General features: G+C 35.9%; 1 protein-coding gene across 16 annotated transcripts in view; it reads left to right on the plus strand.

Annotated features, from left to right (window-relative positions):
• The window catches only part of SYT1 (synaptotagmin 1), a 588,627-nt gene that overhangs the window by 264,333 nt on the left and 296,382 nt on the right, over nucleotides 1-27,912 (plus strand). The window contains exon 4 of one of the 16 annotated variants that reach the window (XM_063593556.1): nucleotides 1,216-1,290. The exons of the other annotated variants lie outside the window; for them this stretch is intronic. The gene's annotated coding sequence lies outside the window, so the exon portion shown is untranslated. The remainder of the gene's footprint in view (nucleotides 1-1,215; nucleotides 1,291-27,912) is intronic. 16 annotated transcript variants of the gene reach the window in all.

The raw sequence follows: 27,912 nt of genomic DNA on the forward strand, positions 1-27,912 counted from the left end.
CACCATCACCATTATCATCATCATCATCATCACCATTATCATCATCACCATCGCCATTATCATCATCCTCATCGTCATCATCACCTGATACATTCTTAGATTCTTTGGGAGAAAAATGGTAGGAAATGAGTAGAAAATAAGACTCTTCCATGTGGTAGTTGTGTGTATTGTACATATACAACAATATATGAAGTCATTTCATGTTTGGTAACTAGACAATTATATCTCTACTCTTTTTTTTAATATTATTAGTCAAATGTCCAGTCCATAAAGGTTTAAAAAGTCAAGTATGGAGTAATTTGAGTATAACTGAAGAGCTTCATTTGTTTCAAATGAAATGAAGGGGAAAAAAGACTGGAGGAAACCAGGAAAGAAAGGAGGGAAATTGAGAGATGGGGAAAAAATTGGAATGTCAAATTTTTTTTTTCCATTCTCTGCTCTTGTGGGTTTTGTTTTGTTTTGTTTGGTTTGGTTTGGTTTGGTTTGGTAGGACTACAGTATAACATATGCATCCTTGCGTCTTTTTATTTCTCATGACGAATAATCCATCCATTTTTTGATAAGCATCTTTGGGCTCAGCAGATTGCTTTATGACAGAAGGTTAAATCATAGAATCCTCAAAAGAATGGGTAGAATCCATTAAAAACTGTGCAAATGGAAAATAACGTACCTATTTATTTTTCTGTTTTCTTCTTGCTACTTCAGAACTTTATTTTTCTTTGGCAAACATTGTAAAGAAAGAAAAATGTTCAGAGGCTGGGCGCAGTAGCACGTGCCTATAATCCCAGCAATTTGAGAGGCCAAGGCAGGAGGATCACTTTAACCCAGGAGTTCAAGACCAGCCTGGGAAACATAGTGTGACCCTCACTGTCTCTACAAAAAAAAAAAAAAAGAAAATTAGCTGTGTGTAGAGGCTCATGCCTGTGATCCCAGCCACATGGGAGGTGGCTGAGGTGGGAGGATTGCTTGATCCTGGGAGGTGGAGACTGCACTGAGCTGTGATTGCACCACTGCACCCCAGCCTGGGCAACAGAACAAGCCCCTGTCAAAAAAAAAAAGAAAAAAAAGAAAATAGCTCAGAGTTCTCAGCATATTTACACAAAATTTAAAATATAAAAACTATATTTTTACTTTGACTGCTCTAATATCAATATGCAGCTTGCTAATAGGCATATCACATTCCTGAATAAATGACATTCACTCTTCCTGGAACAGGTAGCCCCCAAGTTTCTTCATGTCTTTGCACAAAGGCCTCCTTATCAAAGAAGACTTTCCTAACCTCTGCAGGAAGTAAGTGCCCCGGCTCATCAATCACTACTTTCCTTATTTGGTTTTTTCTTTATTTTCTTCAGAGCACTTCTTGCAATGTAACATCTGTTTATTTAGTGTCGTTCTCAGTCCATTAGAAAGTAAGCTCCATGAGACCATGGATTTTCTTTGCTGCACTACTGTATGTCATGGCAGAAAACTTCAGCAATAATTATTTCAATGGTAATGCAGTGATTACTGAAAAGTGAATATTAAAGACTTATCTTCTGGAAGAGCAAAGTCCTAATTGATTAGGTATCAGAGACTGATAAAAATTAATATCAGCACATTTAAAATACATAGCTGATATCTTGAGTATGTAACCCATATATATGGCCATTAATAAAAGTGGTTTTTGTTTTGTTTTGTATTGTTTTTGTTTTTGTTTGAGACGGAGTCTCGCTCTGTTGCCAGGCTGGAGTGCAGTGGCACGATCTTGGCTCACTGCAACCTCTGCCTCCCGGGTGCAAACAATTCTCCTGCCTCAGCCTCCAGAGTAGCTGGGACTGCAGGCATGTGCCACCACACCTAGCTAATTTTTGTATTTTTAGTAGAGACGGGATTTCACCATGTTGGCCAGGATGGTCTCGATCTCTTGACCTCATGATCCACCCACCTCAGCCTCCCAAAGTGCTGAGATTATAGGCGTGAGCCACCATACCCAGCCAAAAGTGTTTAATAATATGCTAGAATTGTCCCTTAAATAACTCCAGTGAAATAGCGACTTTGGAGGATTTATATATGCAGTGTCAAATAACCCCATTTAAAGTATCTATCTGGACACCTCAAAATGGTGTTAGTAAGAATTATTTTCAGACCCAGAATAAGACAGTGTCCTAGATGTCCTGGATTAGTAAGTGAGCAGGTTTAAGGGGTACTAGAGAGTAGGGACTCCCTTATTATGTCTTGGACTCAAGATTGAAATTAGGGTTTACCAGTGACGTGAATTCTGTGCTTATTTGTCAACCCTATGGTGTCTATACTGAATTCAGTAAAACTCTGGCTTTCAACTTGAGAATTAACACATCATACTTGTTTCCAATTTTATGTCATTGACATTGGTGAGAGACTCCTATGTAGGACCATAGCCCACCAGGAAGAGACACTTGGGAGTCTCTGGCAGCATCTCTCAGCATCTAATCTATTGTCTCACACTGTTAAAATGTGTCTCCAAAGTTTCATATTTTATTCCACAAAATGAAAACCCAGGAATTATCTGGACTGATCTTCCACTGAAAGCAGACAAGTGGCATTTGTTACTTAAGCATAATTTTAGAGCTTCACTCTCTTCAACCAGGTTGCTCATCAGAGTGTTCCTCCCAGAGGCATAAACAAGCTCTAGTAGATGCAATTTTCTCCATCTTCTAACATTCCAAAAATAAATTTTAGTGCCCTTCACACATTGGCTTTCTGGCAAATGCCTGACTGGCCCACACTTAATCTGACTTTGACTTAACATAGCACTGGTTGCAAAAGATGTGAAAAACATGGGCAGTTCTTACGAAACAGATTGTGGTTCTAGAGCTTAGTCATATTTAAGAGCAAGAGTTTTGAAGCCAGTGTAGGTGGTAACAGCCATCTGAATGTGGGAAACTTACTTAATGTTTCTAAAGCTCAGATTCCTCAGTTGTAAGATAGGAATAATGATAGTACCTAGCTCAGAGGAGTGATGTGAGAATATGAGTAAGCAGTGAACAACGTTGTCTTAAGGCCTGAGCAGAATAGTGAACATGAAAATGACTGTCACATAGCAGTTCAACATGTCTGTTGTTTTCATGTGCTGCCAACATCCTGCATTTGTGTGACTGTTTCTGTTTCCAGCTGTCTTTATCCAGCCACACAGAAGACGAAAAGCTCATAGGAGTCCTAGAAAACAATGGTTACTTTGTCTTTATTTCAAGAAATAGAAGGGGACCTTCTTTAGGAATGCATGTTGGATCAAGTTGGAGAAGTTGATTAATATTGTTTAATGTTGTTTAAATTCAGCTGTTTAGGAAATGGAATGCCTGTGCTGATAATAAAAAAGATCATAGATAGATAGATGGGTAGATAGGTAAATAAATGCATGATGGATGAATTAGGTAGACAGAAAAACAGAAACAGTCATAATATAGATGAGTGGATAAGTAGATGGGTGGATGGACACAGAGATAAAAACAAATAAGGGTGCATAGATGGATAATTAGATAGACAGATTAGATAGATAGAAAGATAGCCTGGGCAGAGTGGCTCACACCTATAATCCCAGAACTTTGGGAGGCCAAGACGGGGAGGATCTCTTGAGCCCAGTAGTTCAAGACCAGCCTGGGCAACATAAGGAGACCGTGTCTCTCTAAAAATGAAAAAATTAGTCAGGTGTACTGGCTCACATTTGTAGTCCCAGCTACTTAGGAGGCTGAGGTGGGAGCACCTGTTTGAGCCAGGAGGTTGCGGCTGCAGTGAGCCACAGCACTCCAGCCTGGGTGACAGAATGAGATTCAGTCTCAAACAAACAAACAAAAAAAGATAGACAGGTAGATAGATAGATAGATGATAGATAGATACATAGATAGATAGACAGACACATAGATAGAAAGAACAAATCTTGGATCTCCCTTCCTCTTCTGAGTTACAGCTGAACACGCTTATGTTTAAAGTCTATGCTTTTCAGGCATGGTGCACTCAAGTTGCAAGGAAAACCTGGCAGATTTTCCTAGAACTTCTGATTTTGTTGATACCCTATTAAAATCATCAACATGCCCCTGCAAAATTTGATAAAATCCCAATTTCTTTATAGAACATAAAAACCCATTACTGAGTTGATGGGTGCAACAAACCACCATGGCACGTGTATACCTATGTAATAAACCTGCACGTTCTGCACATGTATCCCTGAACTTGAAGTATAATAAAAAATAAATTAATTTTAAAAATCCATTATTATCATACTTACCTTACTAACTTCTCTTCCTGTCAGTTCTTCCTACTCCTTGAGCCAAGCTGGACTTACTGGTAATTCCCTGAACACTTTTGATTTCTACATGATTTCTATATGCTATTCTTACTAGAATTTTGTGTTTGTGTTTCAAAAAGTGTAGATATAAGACAAAACAAAATATATATATTTATATTTTATAGAACAAAACCTTAAAGAATCAGTGTCATTTTATGTTAGAGGAGCATGGCCTTGGGTTACAGTCCCCCAGACCCTCCTGATGGTATCCCTTCCCTCTCCTTTAGCTTTATGTGTATACTTTGGTGAAAATTTTTAAAAATGCGTTGTTAACCAAAGGACTGCAATAATTGGTGTGGCATGACTCATAAAGCCTTTGCAATTTTTGTTTTATTATGCTTTTATTTTAGCAATGTATAAAATCATTTTTGCTAATACTAAATACACATGCTATTAAGGTGATGCTCATCAGATGATATTTTCAGCAGAAAGGCTATGAGATGCAATGGAAAACAGAACTCAGTTTGCTATGAGCAGAAGATAAAAGGCATAGATGCATGCTAAGCCAAAGAAGGATCAAATACTCAATAGACCCATAAAACTTTCCCTCATGGGTCTATGAAAGAGCACAGTCAAGCTGATAAAAGTTCTACTGAAAGGAAGAGTCACTGTTGAAAGAAGATCAATTGAGTAGTGTATTGACCATGGATGCAATTTTCTAAAGCTTTGTAGAAATATTGATGTACTCTAGGAGGGATTACGTTGCAAAATTTGCTGCCTCATTCACCATATTTGAGTATTTTAACCCCACTAAGTATGAGTGTCAGCAAAGACTTAGTACTTGAAAGTGTGCTAAGAGTTCAAAATGGTTAAGAATCTCTGAGTTAAATTTTGCATTTTAAATCAAGAGACTTACCAGTACCTTTTATCATCAAACCAGAACCAGAAAATCAGGGTTGGGGAGGAGGCGGTGGCTTTTAATATAGTAAATCTAAGTATAAATGTATAAAATTCCATTTAAGTCATAGTGCTTCCATGGAATGTAAAGTTATAACAAAGATGATTCGAATATGGGTATATTATAAACATTTACAGAGATGTATTATTTTGAAAATGGTAAAGACCTCTGCAAATGGCCAGATGGAGAGAATTACACATATACAAAAAAAGTAACATTTTTAGATTAAAAGTTTGCAGATCTTTATCAGAAACCTTTATAAAAGCAAGTAAACTTTTTTCATTGTACATAAAAACATGGAAAATTTGCTAAGTTTCAGCAGGAATTTGGGGTATACAGTTATAGCCACCAAAGAATAATTTTTATGCTCATCTGGAAAGAATATTTTTTCAGGAATAAAGTGTTTTTTCACAGTGAGCTGTAACTGAGTGATTATATATGTATTCATATGAGACACTTTTGAGAGAGGAGGTGCTAAAACAAATTTAAAAGTATTAGTTGATCTATAGCAGGCTTTGTCCAGGCTTTTCTATGAGCAAACTGGAACACACAGTTAATCGAGGAATAATAACTACCTTCTTAATATCATTTGCCATCCTATGCATTATATTGTCCACCATCTCTAAACTCTCTGAGTCTCACCGTCGTATTGTTATAAGCAGTTCTCCATGGATGTCTGTTTCCAAACATCTTGAGAGCACAGGAATTGTCTGCCTTGATTCCAGATAATATATTCAAGAAATTTTGTATGGCAAAGAGCTTTGGAAGCTAGAAATTTGGAGCAAAGATCAGGTTCATTTGTTTGCATCTTTTATAAGATTTGGATTTTCTAAGACTAGGATTTCTCAGTTCTAACTTCAACCCATTATGTGAACATCATCTGCTTGGGCCATGCCATAATTACCCGCATGGGATTTGGGACTTGGGGTGTCAAGGGGAACTTGCACAAATATAAAGCTCATGCTGCTTGTTATGTCATAAATAATTTGGTCCTTTGTCTTTGAACCAGGAGTCTCATGTCTTCTGCTAGCATCCATGAATTTATAGCAGGCTAACTTGTTAGCTTACAAGTAGGTCAGAACCTCAGTCCCTTCATAGTTCTTAACACACATCTACAGGGCAAAGCAAAACAAATAAACATTATAATAGTGATATTCAATCCAGTTGAGCATGAGACAGGGCATTGAACAGGGATTTGGAAGTAAATTGTAATCCCACTGCATTACAACCATTTTTTGAGTTACTCTGTGCAAATTATTTCACTTCTTTCTGCTACTCAATTTCTTTTTTTTTAATAAAGGAACTTCTGCTAACATGCAAATGTGTGCATGTGTGTTTTCTCTTTTTTTTTTCTTTGCCCACTGTTTTATTACACTTTAAGTTCTGGGATACATGTGCAGAACGTGCAGGTTTGTTACATAGGTATACATGTGCCATGGTGGTTTGCTGCACCCACCAACCCGTCATCTACATTAGGTATTTCCCTTAATCTATAAAGTTTTTTAGAGAGGGTGGTGGCCCTATAAGGTCTAACTCTAAATTCTTAAAAGTTGTTAAATTTTTTTCAGTGTTTTTCATAACTCTGTCCCTTATTCCTTCAACAAGGGTTTATTTGTTTGTTTGTTTGTTTTGTGTGTGTGTGTTGTGATAACTTAAAAATCAGAAAATATTACATATGGGAAGCTCCTTAGAGATGATGTACTTTAGGGACTTCCATAATTATGTTCTGATCAATCCTAGGTTTCTTCAGAGAAAATTTTGGGTCTCTGAAATGCTTGATTGAACTTTAATTTTCATATACAATTTAATTAAGTTTTAAGCTAATAAGACAGCATGTATAATCAGATGTGTTATAAGCCAAGTGCTAACACATAGAAGACCATCAATGAGTCAACTTATATATTCACTGACATTAAAAATGCAAATGCCATAAAATTCAATTTCTAAAACAAATCTATACTGATAATATATTTATTTTGACTGTTTTTCTATGGAAAGTTAAGAACAATAAATCACTTTGAACAGCCCATTTTACAAATCAGAAATATGAAAAACTAATAGGAATATGAGTATGATGAAAGAATGTGGTTAATTCGAGTAAAGAGAAGACAGAGGAGGCAGGAAGTTAGCTATACATGTATGGAGCTATGATAATTTAGTTGAAGTTTTTTATTCCTTTTGAGTTAAAGATCACATTTTGTTTCTTTTGAGTTTCTATAGTTAAATGCTGCAATACCATGGAGTGTGGTTAACCAGAGTGAGTTTTCTTCCTATTAGAAATTGTTATTAAAGACTTTGTTACAACTAAACAGAAAAAATAAAGGAATAACCCCATTAAAAAGTATGCAAAGGACTGAATAAACATTTCTCAAAAGAAGACATACAGGCCGAGAGTGGTGGCTCACACCTCTAATCCCAGCACTTTGGGAGGCCAAGGTGGGTGGATCACGAGGTCAGAAATTCGAGGCAAACCTGACCAACAAGGTGAAACCCCGTCTGTACTAAACATACAAAAATTAGCCTGGTATGGTGGCACGTGCCTGTCGTCCCAGCTACTCAGGAGGCTGAGGCAGGAGAATCGTTTGAACCTGCGAAATGGAGGTTGCAGTGAGCCAAGATCGCACCACTGCACTCCAGCCTGAGCGACAGAGCAAGATTCCGTCTCAAAAAAAAAAAAAAAAAATGCAAATGGCCAAGTATATGAAAAAATGCTAAACGTCACTAATCATCAGACAAATGCAAGTAAAAGCCGCAATAAAATCATCTTAACCCGGTTAGGATGTCTGTTATCAAAAAGACAATAACAAGGGCTGGTGAGGATGTGGAACTCTCATACATTGTTTATGGGAATGTAAATAAGAATAGCCCATATGGTCAACAATATGGAGTTTTCTCAAAAAAAAAAAAAAAAAAAAGACCCTGAAAATAGAGCTACCATGAGATCCAGCAATCTCAATACTGGGTAGCTATCGAAATGAAAGGAAATCAGTATATCAAAGGGATACCTGGATTCCCATATTTATTGCAGTACTATTCACAATAGCCAAGATATTGAATCAACCTAAGTGTTCATCATTGGATGAATAAAGAATATGTGGTATATATACACAATGAAATACTATATAGCCATAAAAAATAATAAAATCCTGTCATTTGCAGCAACATGGATGGAGCTGAAGGTCATTGTCAAGTGAAATAAACCAGAAGCAGAAAGATAAATATCACATGTTCTCACTCATATGTGGAAGCTAAAAAGTTTCTCTCATGGAGGAAGAGAATAGAATGATAGTTACTAGAGGCTTGGAATGTGGTGGTCAGGGTGGGATGAAGAGAGGGTAGTTAAAGAGATAGATAGATAGATAGAAGGAGTAAGTTCTTGTGTTTGATAGCACACTAAGGTAACCATAGTTAAAAACTGTATATTGTGTGTTGTATATTTCAAAATTGCTAGAAGAGGGTCAGGTGCAGTGGCTCACACCTGTAATCCCTGCACTTTGGGAGGCCGAGGTGGGAGAATCACTTAAGCCCAGGAGGTCAAGGCTGCAGTGAGCCTAGATGGTGCCACTGCACTCCAGCCTGGGTGTCAGAGTGAGACCCTGTCTCAAAAAACACAAAAACTACAAGAGAAGATTTAAAATGCAAAGAAAAGATAAATGCTTAAGGTAATGGATATCCTAAATACCCTGTTTGGATAATTATACCTTGTATGCATGTATCAAAATATCACCTATACCCTGTAGATATTTACAAATATTATGTATCCAAAAAAATTAAAAGGCTTTAAAATGTACATTTCTTCCTTGGCATTGCTACCTCTAATGATGAGATGACAGACCTAAACTTGGGAGAAACCAACCAGAATGAAAAAGAGATATGCATAAAAGACAATATGGAAGAAAAACCACAGAACTTAATGGCAGGTACAATTACAAAAAAAATTAAACTTTGCTCTTGCATCCTGGTGACTGGGAAATGATTATATTGTTGACAGAAATATGAAAGTTGAACAGAGCAACCGGTTTGGGAAGGAAAAAATTATCAACACAATTTCAGAAAGTTAGGAGTTTGAAGAGATAGCAGAACTCCTGCTCTAAATCTCCAGTGAACAGGTCAGAATTGAGGAGAAAGGCCTAGATAGAATTATAGATTTGGCAGTCATCTGTGTCCATAGATTGCAGGCTTCATATATCAGATTTTATCTGTTATTCTTGAATCTTGAAGTGCTGGTCATGTGGCAATTTTCTGCCACTCTTTCCAATAAAAAGTCCATATTCTGATTTCCCTGTGACTCAGTAAATTGCCTCAAATCTCATACACTGTTTTTCTTGTTACTGGGTGTCAAACCAAATCTGCCTTTACTTTAAGTGTAAAAGTTTTAAAACTATGTTGTGTATATGCAAACTGGATAATTACATATTCATTTACTGAGAATATGGAAGCATGGAAAAAAACTAATAAATCATTTTCCTCAATCAATGTAAGGAATCTAGGTTTACAAAGGCATATTTGAATTACTATAAAAGAAAAGGAGATCTGACAATTTCTGTTTGATTGTGAGATGTATAGCATCATCAAAATTACAAGGTAAAAGCTGAGGAACATTTTTCTGAATGCTTGAAGAATTGACTGGGTATTCAGCAGAAGCTGAATGAAAATGTCAGGCTAACAATGAAGATTTTGTACTTTATCACACCCTGATGACTGGTACATAGCAAGATTTGATCAGTTTCATAAAAGTAGGAAATTGAACTTTCAAAGACATCGCTAGTACTAGAATATACTAGAATGCTCCTTTGGTATGCATTCAAGTTTTTTAATAGTATGTTACTTGGTTAATATTTATTTCTGTCTCATCCCTTAAGTCTACCTACATTTAAATTTTATTTCTTGGTAAGTATAAAATTATTCTAAGCTTACCTCAGACACTAACAAATAAGTAACAAGGGCTCGATGGGTATCAATTCCATGCCTAACACAGGGCTGGGCATTATGAGAAGTTTAAGACATTCTAATAGAGTAGAATGGTGGTCTCCAGGGGCCACCTGGAGATGGAGAAAATAAGGAGATGTTGGTCTAAGGGTGCAAACTTTCCATTATAAGATGAATAAGTTCTGGGGATCTAATGTATAGCATGGTAACTATAGATAATAATATTGTATTGTACACTTGAAATTTGCAAAGAAAGTAGATCTTAAATGTTCTCACCACACACATACACACACACACAAATGGCAACGATGTGTTAACTAACTTGATTGTGGTAATTATTTCACTATATATATGTACTAAAATATCATGTTGTACACATTAAGTGCATATACTTTTTTTATTATTATTATACTTTAAGTTTTAGCATACATGTGCACAACGTGCAGGTTTGTTACATATGTATACATGTGCCATGTTGGTGTGCTGCACCCATTAACTCGTCATTTAGCATTAGGTATATCTCCTAATGCTATCCCTCCCCCCTCCCCCCATCCCACAACAGTCCCCAGTGTGTGATGTTCCCCTTCCTGTGTCCATGTGTTCTCATTGTTCAATTCCCACCTATGAGTGAGAACAGTGCATACACTTTTATTTGTCAATTATATCTCAATAAGGGTAGGGTGGGAAAGTGAGCCAGGACTTCTAATATCATGCTAGTCAATGCATTTATAAAATGTTATTTAATTACCATGTTCCTATTGTAAAGACTCAGTTTCAATAGTTCATAAATTATTTATTCATTATTGGTGTCCCTGACAAGATAAATAAATATGAAACAGGCTTGCACTTAAGAGGGGAAAATCCTATGAAAAAATTACAAGCTACTTGGGAAGCCTTTTGGATACTTGTAAAGTAGGTTACTCCAGATTTATTCTGTGATGAGGAAGAATGACAGACTTGGATGATTTACAGGAGCATCTTGCTTTCGATAGTAAAAGGCACTCATTGGAACATCAGCTTATTCAACTCCATGCGTTTACTTTTAGGGCCACAGGAAACAGGGGGCAATGATGGTGAATGCGTGCTTTTTCTCTTGACAGAAGTAGGAGGATTGAAAGATTCTGGTGCCCTTAAGTGTGGTTGAATTTCTGAACAAATAAGATCCTTGCAAGAGTAATTAAAATAAGCTGCTAATTAAAAGCTTTTGTTGTTTGAACTTGGAGAAGCAAATCAAAGTGGCAAGCTTTCACTCCAAGTCAACTCAGTGCTCTTTGACTCCCAGAAGGGCAGCTTGAGACAACATTGCCTAAAAATTTCTTGAATGCCTGAAAGGAGTTGGGTTGAGTTCAGCTTAGAAGTTTAGATTGGAAAAGATGTCTATGTTAGAATAAATCGTGGATTTTTAGATTTAACATTTAGATAGAAAATTACTTAATTTTGATTATTCTAAAAATAAATCTACCATTCCAGTTAGTAGAATAGACATCCTTTCAGCTACCATCTATTGAACTCTTATTAACAGTCTGGCACCTGGTAACTGCATAAGCTTAGTTAAATCTCACAGTAGTATTATGAGGTTGATAATTTAGTTATCCCATTTTTATAAAGAAGGGAAAAATAATGAAGATGTTAAGTAACATTCAAGATTCATTAGCTCACAAGGGTGAGGCTGGAATTGGAACCCAATGTACTGACCCCAAAGCCATCTTCTTTACTACCATATTTTGCCAACCTTGACCAGCTGTAAACTTGAGGAATCCCATACGCATATGCTGGGTAAAATAGTTTCCAATTACAAAAAGACTTCTAATCTCCATTTTTTTGTACTACATATTACTATTATACTATTTTCTGTAGCTTCTAACAATATATAATACTCTAATAATGACATTGTAATTATTAATAAAAATGACTAATGCAACTCTGTAATTTTCACTTTTAACATGTTACCTAAAGCACTTTTTGCTTAAATGTTTCTTCTTGGTCAATAATTTATTGCTCTTGCTAAACTGAAAAACAATATGTTTGATGAAGTTATTTCATGTAAATGGTAAATCCTTTACATTTAGAAAAAAATCATTTCTCTTGTGTTTTTCATTAATTATAATGGCAGTGATCAATTTTAAATATGGCCTTACTTGCATATTAAAATTGATTTCCTTCCCAGTTTAGTTCTGCAAGTATTACTTATTTAGGAAACAAGAAAAATTATAAAATGTTTTTACTATTCCATGTTTGCAAGGTATGGGTAGTTATTTCTATGGGTCAGATATTTGTTCCAAAATACTATTCCTTTGCTTCCACAAACACAATAATAAAAACAGTTAGGTCTAACATTTATTATTCAATAAATTGATATGTTCCAAATACTATACTTGGAACTTTTTTTTTTTCCTCCCCAAGATGGAGTTTCACTCTTATTGCCCAGCCTGGAGTGCAATGGTGCAATCTCGGCTCACTGCAACCTCCACCTCCCTGGTTCAGGCAATTCTCCTGTCTCAGCCTTCCGAGTAGCTGGGATTACAGGCGTGCACCACCACGCCCAGCTAATTTTTGCATTTTTAATAGAGACGGGGTTTCACCATGTTGGTCAAGCTGGTCTCGAACTCCTGGCCTCAGGTGATCCATCCACCCCAACCTCCCAAAGTGCTGGGATTACAGGCATGAGCCACCCCACCCGGCCAGAACTTTTTTATACTTGGAACTTTATATCTATTATCTCATTAATACTCACAACCATCCTATAAAGCAGCTGACATTATACACAATAATACAAGAGCAATGGGGCTTAGATAAGTTAAATAACTCTCCCAAGTCATAAATTAGAAGAGACAAATGATTTTCTAAAACCAAGACTGCCTGCTTCCTAGTACTAATTTTTTACCCTATCAACTTGCTGCATTCAAAATACCTTTGAAAATATTAAAAATTAAACTATAAGTATAAAATAAGACCTTGAGTTCATTTAATATTTGGTTTATTCATAAACATTTTAATGCATATTTTTAAATTTTAGATGAATAGAATTTGATTTAGCTGTAATTCTATAATGCATTTCTTTACATAATTGGTATCATGTTAACTCTTTGTTAGCCTTGCTGACCTTTCCTAGCACTGGTATTCATGTATATGAGCCTGCTTTTGTATTGACTGTGGATATTTCTTCCTTTCCTCTTTCTCTGCACAAATCTCTTTGCTGTTATGTTGTTAGCAAATATTTATTCCATTCCTGCAAGTAGTCATGCATAAAAATATGATAATAGATATTCATGTCCTTTCTTAAACCCCAGCACATACCTACTTAACCATCACGTCATTCAATAATACTTATTTCACCATGACAAGAAGGGCAACATAAATAATTAATATTGATTTCCCTGATCTTGCCTCTAACCCATACAGCTTTCTCAAGTACTGATTGATAGAAAAATACTTTACCTCTGAAGCTGTCTGACATTTAAATATTTAACTCCCATCTCATAGTTCATGAAATATTACTAAAATACACAGAAAAAACTACTTAAAAAGCAGTAATTCAAACTAAAAACTTGAGAAAGCAACTGAAACCAATGAAATCATGTATGATTTTTAAAAGATACCTCTAGAAACTTAAATTCAGGGCATCAAATTTATATTTTTAATCTCCATGAAAGAGGCAAGAACAGTATTGCTATTTAGTAATGCAATATTAAATGATATTTTGCTGCATTTCCCAAAGGCAGTAATAACTATTACTAGTAGTTTATTGGTTTATAAAAAAGTACTATCTTAATTCATAAATAGATTACTTTCTCTCACTTCTATTCACCTCCTGCCTTTGACCCGTCAGCTCTGCAACTTTGGGTAAATTACCTCTTTGAGCTTTCCTCACTTTATCTATAAAATGTAATGCAATTCACAGGATTAAATACGAATACACATACATATTATTTGTGTGTGTGTGTATGTGTGTGTGTGCATGCATGCATATGCATAAACAAACGATGCCTGGCATACATGTAGTAGGTTCTCAAAAACTGTGAGTCCCATCCTTTTTTTCCCTTTTTGTATATTTACATGACCTACCTGTGTACACACCTAGTTAAATACCTTATATTTTGCAAGGCTTTCACATATGGTGGGGCCAGGGTGAGGCAAGTGTGCCACTTGCCTTATGCACAAAATTTAAGGTGGTAAGAAAAAAACTCAATAATTAAGGTGAAATAAAAATTTAGGCAGTATTTTTAAAAATCAGAATTTATCCAAAATTTCCTGATGAACAAAACCTCAAAATATTAAATAAAGGCAAGGTCCACAGGACTGGCATTTCCTTCGCCTCAGCCTCCAGTCTGGCTTAGCCCAGCTCTGCTTTCACCAGCGTTACCTACACATGTCCCGTAGCTCTGGCCCCCACACAGAAACAACATCCAAGATGTCTGCATCCTTAGTCGCAGGCCTCCTACATAAGGCAGCTCACAGCCTCATTCCTTATTCTCGGTTTGAGGTTGAAAGGTTTAAATCTTGAATTTGGAGATAGGAATGAAGGCAAAACTCAAGCTGAGAATTTGAGAGAAAGCAAGAATGAGAGAGTATAGAACGTCACAAAGATCTAGCAATGAGGGAGCTTCATTCTGAACTCACCATGGTTGAAAGGCTATAGATGAGCACTGTCTGTTCCCTCAGTCTGCATCAGCTTCATCCAAGAATGATTTTTGATGACATTGAATAAGTGTCCATGTTTCTGTAATAGTTTTAGGAGGCACAAAATGAACTTCTGGTTCCTCTTAGGCTTATAAATATAAAGGAGTATTCCATAGTTATTTTATCTTCCTATTGGCCTTGAAAAAAAATACCCTATTAGTTATCTAAATCCTCATCATGTGTAGGTGTAGAGTCAATGTTAATAGTACTTTTTGATAAATAAAAATGATGACATCCTCCTTCTATAATACCTATTCCCAAATATTTAAATACGCTTCTAGTAAAACCAAATCATAGACTAAGTTGGAGTGCTTGGTGTTACTTGGTTTTGATTTGTTCTCTCCTGAGACAGGACACATTTTTCTCTTTGATTTACCCCAAGAGAAAGAATTGTCACCACTGGATAACCCAGTGAGCAGAATAATCAGGCCACTGCGCAGAATGAGTGAGTGATGGTGTTTCTAGTCCTCCATTACCAAATTGTGCACAAAATATATCGCAGCTGGTGCTGCCACATATGCAGCATTTTAGGTGGGCTATGGACTGCCGGGAAAAGATCATACAAACCTATAGAAAGTCCCTGATTTATTTAACAAGTATCCTGAAATTAATGGAACAGGGGCTCTCCACAGCAGGAAAAGATAGGTAGTATATGGCCTCCCCTTTGCCCCTGGGCTCCCAGAGGGGCACACAGCTGCCAGAAACTCGCTTCATCTGAGAAGACCATGCTAATGTTGAAAATGTAGCCAAGTTCTTGCTATGCCACAGTCGCTTAAAATTTGAGGCATATAATAACCATATAATATTCCAGTGGCATTTAGGCTAAAAATCTGCATGCTTCCATTATAGAAGCATTTACAAACTTCAGACTCTACAGGTTCTTCTGCACACAAGAATCCCATATCCTCTTCTGGTAGATAATGCAGAATCAGGTTTCCCTTTACTGCGTATCTGCCTTTAGAATTCTTGTGTCTATAAAAAACTCTTTTCTAACAGAACACTCCTTGATACAGATTTAGTATGCCTTTACCTAGGTGCTTTCCGTATATAGTGTGATCTTAATAGTCACTTCTCTGAAATATATTGTCTTTACTGTGTGCAAACTTAAGTATTTGTTGAGGTCTTAGATCAAATGAATGTGTTTTAATCCAGGCTTAACTGACTATAAAAGACCGTGTGCTTCGTTACCATGCAGGGTTCTACAGATTGCATACATCAGAATCATCTGGAATGCTTATCAGCACCTCATTGCATCTGGTACTGAATCTTTGTCTTAGGGTATGGGGCCTAGGAATTGTTAGTTTTACAAGCTCCTCATACATGCTGAAGTTTGGAAATCGTTGCTTTAATGTTATACTGCATCCTGGTTGCACTGATTCCTTCACAATTTGAAGTTCTTGCTGTCTTAGGAAGAGAAGCCTATAGGCTAACAGATTGCCAGCACCCCTGTGACCATTACTGTTTGCTTCCCTCAAAAAAACCACATTGTTGATTGCCATAAGTCCTCTAGTCACTACCCCACCCTGAGCTCAGCTTGCCAACATCTGAATGAACTGGCAGTCAAAGCCATACAGTGCCAAGAGAGTTAGCTTCCTAAGAGTTCCTCATGAAAAATGGAGGCCAGGTTTTGCCCCTTGCTTTCTATCTTGAGTTTTGTTAAAACAAAAACTATTTTTATCTGTGGAAACAAGCATGTATGCCATCTGTTTTCTTTGAGATATCAAAGTTCAGTATTGTTTTTAATTCAGCAACAAATATTTATTTTGCCCTTCCATATGATGTTTATTCATACTCGTCTCCTTCACCCTACCAGCTTTATCTGATTAAATTCAGTCTATACATTGGTACATTAATATTGTCTGTTAATTTTTTTCCTAATTAAACCTAAGGAATTGTATATTTTAATATACTGTGACACTCTATGTATTCTTTATTTCTTCAAAATTATACTCCTTTGGAAATGCACAAATAATGCGTATTTGTATCTCTGCCATTTCTTAAGCTTATTATTTAGGCACATAATATATATAATATTAGACATGCTGGTTTAACTAAAATAAGCTATTCATTTTGTTTTCTTCCATTTATATTATTGTGGTTATATAGGTTAATATATTTGAAAAACATGAGAAATATATTATAATTAAATTATTTTGAATTTCATAGTCCAAACAAGTAAAACTAATGTTGTTCTAGCACTGACAATGAGACAAAGAGGAGTCATTGAATAATTAGGAAAAAGATAAAAAATATCTAGATTAGCAATGATTATTTAGACATGAAAAACAAGATGATATCTACTAAAATGTATATAAACTGATATTCAGACATATTCCACTTGTCATAATTAATTTGAGCCTTGTGTATGATATTCATTGCTTCTAATGCTCCCACAATTTTTTTCTGTCTTATGGAGCCCATATTTTCTAAGAAACATCATAGGGCCATAAGGACACATTGCCTTCAGATGCATAATTCATTAGGTTAAACAGTGTATGTCATTGGCTTGGGTTTCTTTCTTCAGGGTGCTGCCGAAGTGCATCAGAACCCTGTTTAACTGGCAGCAATTTGAGATGCAGAATTAGCATATTGTTTCTTGGGGAATGCCCTTGAATGTGCTTGAGTAGCTTGTTGTGTAAGGCATGAACAGAATTGCCAAGAGCCAGGGAAGAAATGGGTTCCAAGCATCATGCAGTAATCCTGTGTGCCTGTGCATATCTCAAGAAAGCTCCTCAGGAAATGTCAGATCATTGCTGAATGATTAACGCACAGACATTGCAGACCAGAGTTATACCTGGGGACTCACAGCTCACTCATATTACAGCACACCTGTGCAAAATTCCAAAGCGAGGGATCCCTGTGGTGCCAGGTAAGCGTCTCACCTTCACTACTAATGCTCTAAAGTTACAGCTGAGAAATTATTGAGAAGTTAAGCTACAACTTTGCTACAACTTGAAAACTTACATTTTTCACCTTTGTGGGGATGGAGCTTAATATATTTGTGTTCTGGAAGAGACAAAATGTAGAAATAAATAGAGGGCTGGCTTGGATAAAGTATACTAAAAATGTGACCATAAAAAGATGTAAAGAAAAACAAATCAACTTCCATGTGGACCAATCATGAGAGCTTAGAAATACGACTTTTTATTAATCTCACATGCCAAGAAACCATCCCTTACTTAAATGATGGAATGGAATATTTCCATTTGGCAAAATGCTTGCAGGTGAAGCAAAATTTAATCAATCAAATTCAAATATTAGTAAAATGAGGAGAAATAAACTCTAGGCAATTCATAATTTCATAAGAACTCTCATTTGTCTTTTGAGCAAAGAATAAAATAGCTATCATTGCTTTTAATCACTGGAGAACCAGAATTCTTTTTAGACTTCCATCACTTACTGTTGAATATGCTTGTGTATGAGTCCTCCAGTGTTCTGAACCAGAGAATAATTTCTTTATGGGATTTGTGTCTGCTGCAGAATGCTTGGAGGAATATCATTTTTGCTTGCAGAAAATTGAAATAGGCATGGTCTATGTCTCAAGTGCGTTTTAAAGTAGGAGGTCAAGTACAACTCCTTGGCAAGTGAGAAGCAGACATAATAACAAAACTTCAAACCCTAGATTGTCTTCATGTAACCTTGTGGGTCTATGATTCTAAGAAAATCCTACATTTAAAAAAAAAGATGGGTGATTAGGTATAGAGAGCAATATACAGTTTTCTCTGATGATACTCCAAAAATGGATTCTTAAGAACAGACCCTGTTAAGATCTTTCCATGTTGCTAGGAGCAATTGTTACCATAGGAACAATGGTACTAGTAAGCATCATTTATACATACATAACATCCAACCCAGAAAGTGATTTAATTAAATTACCTTTACAATTATATACTGTTGTCTTTTGCAGCGTTTTCATGTGTATAGTACAACTTATTAGGCCCTCTTTTAGGTAAGCTTATGTAAATTTGCTCACTGGTAACTTTCACTGGTTTATATCCTCACCCATTTTGTTACATTGAAGTTTAGTCTTTCTTTGGCATAGAAGAAAAAAAGATTCAATATTCTGAGCTCAATTGTCATTTTTGTAGGGAACTTTGAGTCACAGCAATGATGGGTGCTCAGCCCTGATGGGGCTACTATAATCAAATAAGAAAATCAAGAAAATGTTGACACTGCTGCAGATTTAGATTGTGCTTCACCCACAACCCAGTCATTTTATGTTGAGTATTATTTTGAAAACATAAAATCAGAACAAGTAGTCATCCTCAAATTCCTTAAAACATTCTTTTTTTAATTTTTCATTAAAAATCACATTCTCTGGTGAAACTGAAAAGAATTCAGCTCGAGCAACGTTGGAAAATGCTCCTCCACTTCCCCCCTTAAAAGAATAGTTAATTAGACTATATTACAGATACTGATTACAGGCCTGTGGTTTGCTGTTGAAAGAATATCCTAGCTCAGGTTACAGATCTTTCTAAAGCCAAAAGAAAGAAGTATGAATTCAGGTTGTAAATTGTTAACATATTGCCAGAAAACAAATTGGGAGATGTGGTCCTCTGCTGTGGATGTGGATTTGTGCCATGATTGTGGATTTCCTGAAATACTCTTAAGTAGAGAGTCTTAGGTACTGGGGAAGATAAAGCACACCACACTTGACTGCAACAGGCTTCAGCTAATGGCACATCCATCCTCACCTCCTTGATCTGTCATTTCCTCCAAAATTAGCTCATTTAGTTTACAATGCATCAAATTACTTTTCAGTTTCTATCAATAAAGTGTGCCATCTATTATTACAACTGTGGAATATACTGGCAGGCACCAGACTTATTTCTCCTGAATCTCAAAAGTGGACAGGAAAAGCAGAGTCAATAACACCTATTAGCAAGGATTATGCATTCAGCAGTGTATATAAAATACTGGGTTCTTTAAAATATAATAGAGAACAGAGCTATCAGTCCCCGGGCTCAAATCCCTTCCCTGACATTTTTCAGTAAGACGCTTCCTTTTTTACCCCACCGCCCAGAAGGGCATGTCTCAGCAGTTTCCTCAGCCCACATTGGGATAAGGGAAAGAGGCTTCTGATTTTCTGTGCAAGGACCCTTTCCAAGAGCACCCAGATGCCAGGCATCCATGGCCCAGGATGTACAATTCCCATTTACAAACAAACTGGGCTAGACAGCACCAGGAGGTAGATGGCTCTTGCAACAAGACCCATCATCTGGGTCAGCCATTGCAACTATTGACCCAACACTAGGAAGACCAGAATACCTCTCAAACCTCTTCACACCCTGGTTCATTTCGTTTAAGAGACTTATTTCCCAAGAAATTGGCATGGGATAAGCTTCTAATAAGCTTTCACTTTAAACTACCAATAATTCTGTTTTACCTTTTCAGGGGAGAAATACTCTTGAATCCATCTGCACTGTCAAAATCAAAACACTGTTTCATCCTATTTAGCTGTAGCCTGAAGGCACTTTCTAAATTTTGTATCATGTTAGTGTTTAACACATTCAGAGCTTGGTACCCTCAGTAACAAAGAGTTTCAGAGTCTGACCTTGCCCTGGACAATTTGTTTTTTTCCTACAAACATCATAGAAAGAGCAAGAACCTTGGTATTAGCAACTTTCTAAGCTTCAGTTTACCTGTATAGAAAATAAAGAACATCACTTTACTACATAATATTGGAATATTAATGAGGATCAAGCTAGATAATGCATATAAAAGTACACAGGACAGCATCTAAATTACTACTCTTGTTCATTTCTACTCTTCCCCTAAATGCTTTAGATGGTAACAAATCCACTTAATATTCTGGAATGTGTATCATACATGCTTAATAATATATTATCTAATTTTATAAATCTCTAGCTTTGACTCATCTTGATTAAAAACATTTTTCTAATTTTATTTAGAATATTAACATTTTTAAAAAATATGAATTAACCTTTGTCATTTTGTTATATGTGAATTTTAAAGATCATAATCTTCATAACTCATCAGAAATATTTAAATTAATATTTATTTTTATCTGATTCTTTCTATGACTTTAATAATTTTTTATCTAATTCTTTACCTGCAATAATTAGTAATAGCTAACAAGTGTATGGTATGTATGCTTACAATGTCCAAAACACCATGACCATTTTTAATGATTTTATGTATTAAAATTTACTACTCATGACAACAACCCAATGAGATTGACATCATTACCAACAGCCTAGTTTTGCAAATGTGTAAATTGTGGCACAAATGTTTTATATAACTTCCCCAATATAACACAGCTAATTTTTCAAACCCAAATAGTTGGACCCCAGAACCCAAGATTTAAACATAGTGTTTTAAGTCCTGTGGAGGAGAGGGAAAAGCAAAAAGCTAACAGCACAACAACAAAACAAAAACCACTTCAGACTTCAAGGAGTTTTTAATCATGAGAATGTACAGCCTGTGTCCTAACCATCTTTCAGCCCTAAACATATTCCCACAGACAGGCAGCACATTCATACACCCTCAGACAACACACTACTCCGTCCTCACACTTTAGAGTAGAATGCAAGTTACAAGACAATGTCAATTAATGTTGTTGTAGGAAACAGTCCATTGGAAGGACTGGAACTGTCAGCTGTATGTCAGGCTCTTTCCCTGTACTGTCTCATTCAATCTTCATCACTTTAGAGAAAACTGAGGCCTAAGAAAGTTCATTACCTTTCTGAAGACCACACAGATAATTATGAAAGTTTTAGAATTCAACCCTCATTCTGACTTCAAAGCCTACAACACCACCATACCACAGTACAGAGGCCTTAACCCAAACTTCCAGTTTGAGAAGACAATGCTTTGAGTAGTGTGAAATGCTAATCTTCTCCAGACATTCACCTCAGAAGCCAGGAGACATTAATAATTAAACAAAAAGGAGTGTCTGTACTTCAACAATTCTGGAAAATAATAAACTTTAAAACATGACCTTATGAAATGATATGGTAGAAGAATAAACAGAGGCCATTGAAGTTCATCAAAGGATGTTTTCTGAACGTTTTTAGATCTGACCTGGGTTTTAAAAAAAATTGTGTAAAGTGTCTACAAAGTAAAGGAGATAAAAGGCTAAACAGCATATATCTACTACTTTTTTTTTTTTTTTTTTTTTTTTTGAGATGGAGTCTCACTCTGTCGCCCAGGCTAGAGCACAATGGCACGATCTCAGCTCACTGCAAGCTCTGCCTCCCGGGTTCAGGCCTTTCTCCTGCCTCAGCCTCCTGATTAGCTGGGATTACAGGCGCCCACCACCATGTCCGGCTAATTTTTGTATTTTTAGTAGAGAAGGGGTTTCACCATATTGGCCAGGCTGGTCTCGAACTCCTCACCTTATGATTTGCCTGCCTTGGCCTCCCAAAGTGCTGGGATTACAGGTGTGAGCCACCGTGCCCGGCCAGCATATATCTACTTTAAAAAATAAATAAATCTTCAGAATGTACACATTGTTTGTAAACTGAATCTTTGTAATCATTACCAAAAATTAAGCTGTCTACTCTTCATATTTGCTCTCTTCCTCCACCTCTTAGCTAATGTAATATTTATTCTTAGCTATTATCTCCTTTATTTTCTAAGTATATGAAAAGGAAAGACAGGCCTTTAGAAAATATATTCTTAGTGTTCCTCTAATCACAAACTTTCTTGAAAATTAAAAGACAAAGAAAGGAGCTGAAGTATGTTTAAGGTGTACAGCCTATTTTTTTTCTAGACTTACACTGATTTTTAAAATATTTTTGTGAATTTTGAAACTGGGGGAAAAAGAGTGTTACAATGTTCGTTACAATAATTGTAACTTAAATTTGGACAATTTTAAGTAGGCTTTGTGAGGTTAAACAGTATTAACAGATCTTAAACTCAAAAGTTTGATAACTATAACTACATTTCTTACAATACATTCAGTACCAAATGCAAGTAGCTAATAATTAACTTGAACAGTCCCATCACAATGATTAAAAATATGTCAACTGACACAAAGGAACTGGTATACCTAATGAGTTCATAAAAGTCTGAGATTACCTACAGGAAGAAATATGAAATATCAATCCTGAATATTTTAATGTTTTAGTATTTGTAAGTCAGGGTGAGGGTCAAACGTAAAATTTTTCAAGGATGTGTAAGGGAATTTGTATTTGGTGAAATAGTAATGAATTTCAGCACTAACATATAATTGGTTTGAAATAGGAAGTTTTGATGCCACATCTGGAGAACAGAATAATATAATCCACAACAGGTAGTAATTACTTACTGAAGGTAATTGTAATGCAGCTTGAGTTGTAAACATTAATGAAAAAAAAAAGATTTCTAAGCAAATAAAATCTCACGCATCAAAAAGACAAAAAGTTTGTGATAAATGGTTCATTTAGGCATGCAGTGCTGTGTGGGCAAAATTGGATTGCAATCATAGGCATTTCAAAAAATGAAAACATTAGGAGAAAAGAAAATTGGACAGAAATGGCAGGGAAATTACAGCCTTTGATCCATTCCGAAGAACTTTTTTTTGAAGCATCATTATGAGTGGGCAGCAAACTCCTTCCAATCTTCTGTTAAAACTTTTATGAAACCCTGGAGACCACAAGGTAAAAATAATCAATTTAGGACAGACCATGGAAATATTTTTCAGTGATAATCTTTTTTTCCCGTAAAATTGTACAAAACTAATTCCAATGTTGAATTGCTATCTGGTCTTGAAATTGACACTTTTAATTTCAGGAGAAGGTCTTTCCTGAATCATTTTTGACCTCTTCAACTAAAGATCTGTTATTAGACATATGCTTCATGGTAAATTATATGGAGATGGCACAATTTCACAAAAATAAAGAGTATTGTAATGCTCTTGCTGATATATCATTGAGAATATCATGGGTCCAAGAATCATACCTTTAATAATCACACCTTGAAACATAAATGGGCACTATGCTATGGAAACAGATCTTTGGCTATTATAAATAATGCACTATAGTTTCCAAAGGGCTGAGGTGCTATATCTGTATGTGCAGAAACTTAAATTAATCCCTACAGCTTTGAAACAATGATGATGATAGACTTGTTCAATTGCTATTAAAATGTCTGTAATTTGATTGTAAACCATTAATATTCGAGATTACCGATTGGCTTTCCTTATTAAACACTGGTAATTAGTCATTTCATGAGGATTTTTGACCTTTATTGTTAAATCTAGGTTTTTAAATTAGCATCTCAATATCGTTTAAATTAGTTCTTGTATATAAGATTATTTTAAGTTATTATCTTTGGAAGAATGTTACATCCTAAAGTTAAAAAGGAGAATTACTGGCAAATAAGTATAAGAACATTACTTTATATTTGAGTAAATAGTAGCTTTATTCTTCTGAGGGGGCTGTTTAAATCAGATTTACAATGCCTGAAGCAAAATCTAGATTTATTTTTTTACTTTATTTGACTTGACTACATTCTGTTTTCATTAACATTTTCTATTTGACCTTTTGAATTATAGACCCCTTCTAACCTAAAAAGATGTTATTATGAAAGAAGAATGTGTTTGTTTTGTATCTTTGAAAGTGAATACTGGTTTCATTGCTATTTGAAAATATTACTTAAAATATAGGGAGGTGAAATTTCAAATGAAATGACTGAAATATGTTTTTTCTGTCAAGATTTTTAACTCAACTATGGGTAAAGTAGTTTCTAGGATTTATTAATCTGCAAGTTCTATAACTAAAATGAATCATTTGCATGACACTTTTAAGGTTGTAATGGTAATTTTTCTAAATTATCCCTAACAATGTTTAGCATCATAAAATAGTTTCCTAAATTGCCTTTTTCTTAGGTCATTGTAACATATAACATATTTTTTTAATGTGAAAGAGATGAAAATCCTTGCCTTCGCTCTTGAAGAATCCATACTTTATGGAAAAGATTGATAAGTGATAAATTTAAAAATAGTGTGATGAGTGCTGTAAGGGAGGTGCTTAGACATCACTGCCTCAGGGACTGCTAGACTAGATTATATCCCCTGTGATAGACTGCCCTAGCACACTGAACTTCCCCTGTTAAAATGATCCACATTCTACATGGCAATTACGTCTTTCAAATCTGTATTCATAATAGACCATAAACTCTACACTGGCCCCACACCTTCTCTCTTGCTCACTATAGTATCTTCAATGCCAAGCATCATTTCTGACACATAGTAGCTGACTTATACATACTCACTGAAGAAATAAGTAAATGAGGGTGAATGAATGAAAGGTCTGAAACGGTGTTTTGTTATGTAACCCAGATTAGACTAGTTTTGAATTTTTTATTTTTAATTTATAAATAGTAATTGTATATGTTGATGGGGTCCAGTGAGATGTTTTGATATTTGTATACAACATGGTATAATTAAATCAAGTAATTAACATATCCATCAGTTCATATTCTGGTGTTTCATGGTGAGAGCATTTAAAATCTACTCTTTTAACAATTTTGAACCGTACATTATTACTAACTGTAGTCTCCAACAGATGAATAAAGAAAATGTGGTATATACACACAATAGAATACTATTCAGCCATTAAAAGGGAAATTCTGTCATTTGCAACAACATGAATGAACCTAGAAGACTTTATTCTAAGTAAAATAAGCAGGCACCAAGAGATAAATATTGCATGGTCTCACTTATATATGGACTCTTAAAAGTCAAACTCACAGAAGTAGAGTAAAATGGTGTTTACCAAAAGGTGTATTTGAGAAGAGGGGTAGTGGGACTTTGGTCAAAGGATACAAATTACAATTAGACAGGAGGAATAAGTTTTTGAGATGTAGTGGACAGCATGGAGACAGACCATAGTTAATAATAATGTATATTTCAGATCAGACCATTTTTAAATGGGCACTGAACTGTCATAAAAGAAATTCCAAGTGAACATGATGAGGAGGGCACAAAAACAAGATGATAGTCATGCCAAGGTGCAGAGGTGAGAAAGAGCACAGAGCAAGTTAAATCAACTGCAAGGAATCTGGAATGATTGGGCATTCATAGAATAGTATTGCAGAATAATTGCTTAAGATATTATATTGTATTTTGTTGTTACCCTCCTCCATTTCGAGCAAGTAACCCATTACTTGTCTAAAGGCATTTTCTTTTCAGAGAAGAAAGGAGAAACAGCCAGGAGTCATTAGCAGTTCTTGTTTTTTATGAGAGTTTAAATGTATTGAAGAGATACGTTAAGTGCCTAGAAAAAAGGAAAATAAAGGGGAGCATGATTTTGAGGATAAGGAGGGAATAAGAAGAGTGACTCCTGGAGATAAGAAAGGGGATCTAGTTTGTCAGGACCGTAAGACAACGGTAATGACTGTGCCACAGACCCAGAGGCTGCTGGCTTCACCTCAGAGTCCTGTGTCCCAATGACAGAATGAAGAAAAGGGAAGATGGGGTGATAAACCTATTGAAGAAACCATACTGGCTGAGAAATTGGGCATGTCAGAGGTGTCAAGGGTTGGCAGAGGAATTATGACCAGAGGAACTTCCATTCCTGCTTGGCATTCAGTAAATTCCTGGGACTTCGGAACAACCTGGAGATTATAAAGTTCCATATTTACTAAGATTAACATTCCCACCTGCCAGGAAGAATGGGAACTTGGAGTCAGTTTTAAGATGATTTATGAAAATAAATAAATGCAGTAGTTTTGTCATTTGAATTTGCAACTTGAAATTCATATGTGCTACCTAACCTAGAAAGACAGGTTGGAGGCACATCACTGAAGGGCATCATATTATCAAGCTAATACATTTGAAATTGATTCTGAAGAGAGTCGGCCATTAATGGTTTTTAATCAGGAGAATAATAAAAAACATCACCCTAATGATGACAAAAGGTTGGACTGGACACCAACAAGACTAGTGGGAAGTTGACCAGGTACAGCCAATATTGCAGTCGAGTTGATGAGCTGGACCAAAGATTATGAGTATAGAAAGGAGCTGATGGTTTGAGAGCTATTTAGGCTGTAGAATCACCTTGATTAGATGTCTGTGGTGAAGTAAAAACAAACCTCAGAGCACTCCCAAGTTCCTGGTTCACAGTAGGGCAGTACAGAGGAGATGTAATATTATCATTTGTCCCAAAAAGTACGAGGGATGTGCTGACGAGAGAAGGGAGAAAATGATATGGAGTTCAGGAGAGAGAAATTGGCGGCTTATCAGCAAAGTTGAATGTCGAACCACATAAAAGAGACATGGCCCAGAAATGTATAGATAGTAGAAGGGCTGAGAAAAGAACTGTGTGTATTCAGGAAGTTTCAGAGAAGACTGAGGAAGAGTGAGCACAAAGCTAGAAGAACAGTAGAGAATGATGTCACAGGAGAAGTGAGAGGAGAAATTTTCTGGAAGGAGAGATTAGTCAACTGTGACAGATACTACTAAAGGGAGAGAAATTAAAATAAACTTAGGAAATTTGAACGATAAGACTTTAGATGACCTGCGAGAAAAGAATGTGCAGATGTAGGGGGATAACGTGGAAACCAGACTTCAATGGGTCAAAAAGGTAGTTCTAAGTGATGATGTAGATATGTTACAGAATTTGATCAGGAGGAGAGAGGGAGATGCAGGACTCTGAATGGTTTTTAGGACATAGGAAGTTGGCAGTGGAGAGGAGTGAGATACAAACAGACATACCTCTTCTATTGGCATGGAAGGGGGGGTTGGAATCCTTATGAAGTGAGAATCGTTTTGCACTTTGTATAGGGCAGTTAGAAGTGGAAGAAAAGTGCCAGCTATCATGGAGATTGTTGTTTGTTTGCCTCTATTTTCTGAAGGGTAATGTATGAGAGAGGAATTACCTGTTATATGAGGAATATTATGTGAAGAATTATATATTCCTCATATAATCTCATATTACCTAAATATTTATCCATTATATCTATTCTATGAGAAATTGTATGGAGGTATCTCTATAAAATGAGAGAGGAATTGTATGCTGAGAGTGAGGACACAGCTTGGAATATTAATGGTTTAGAAGTAAGCATAGTAAGTATTTGAAGAATAGAATGGAAAGGGAAGCTTGACTAGGGACAGGTGAAAGGGGTATTATAGAAATTTCTGCTAGGAGCAAAGCTTTCA

The sequence above is a fragment of the Pan paniscus genome, chromosome 10 (genome assembly GCF_029289425.2).
Source record: "Pan paniscus chromosome 10, NHGRI_mPanPan1-v2.0_pri, whole genome shotgun sequence".
NCBI lineage: Eukaryota > Metazoa > Chordata > Mammalia > Primates > Hominidae > Pan > Pan paniscus.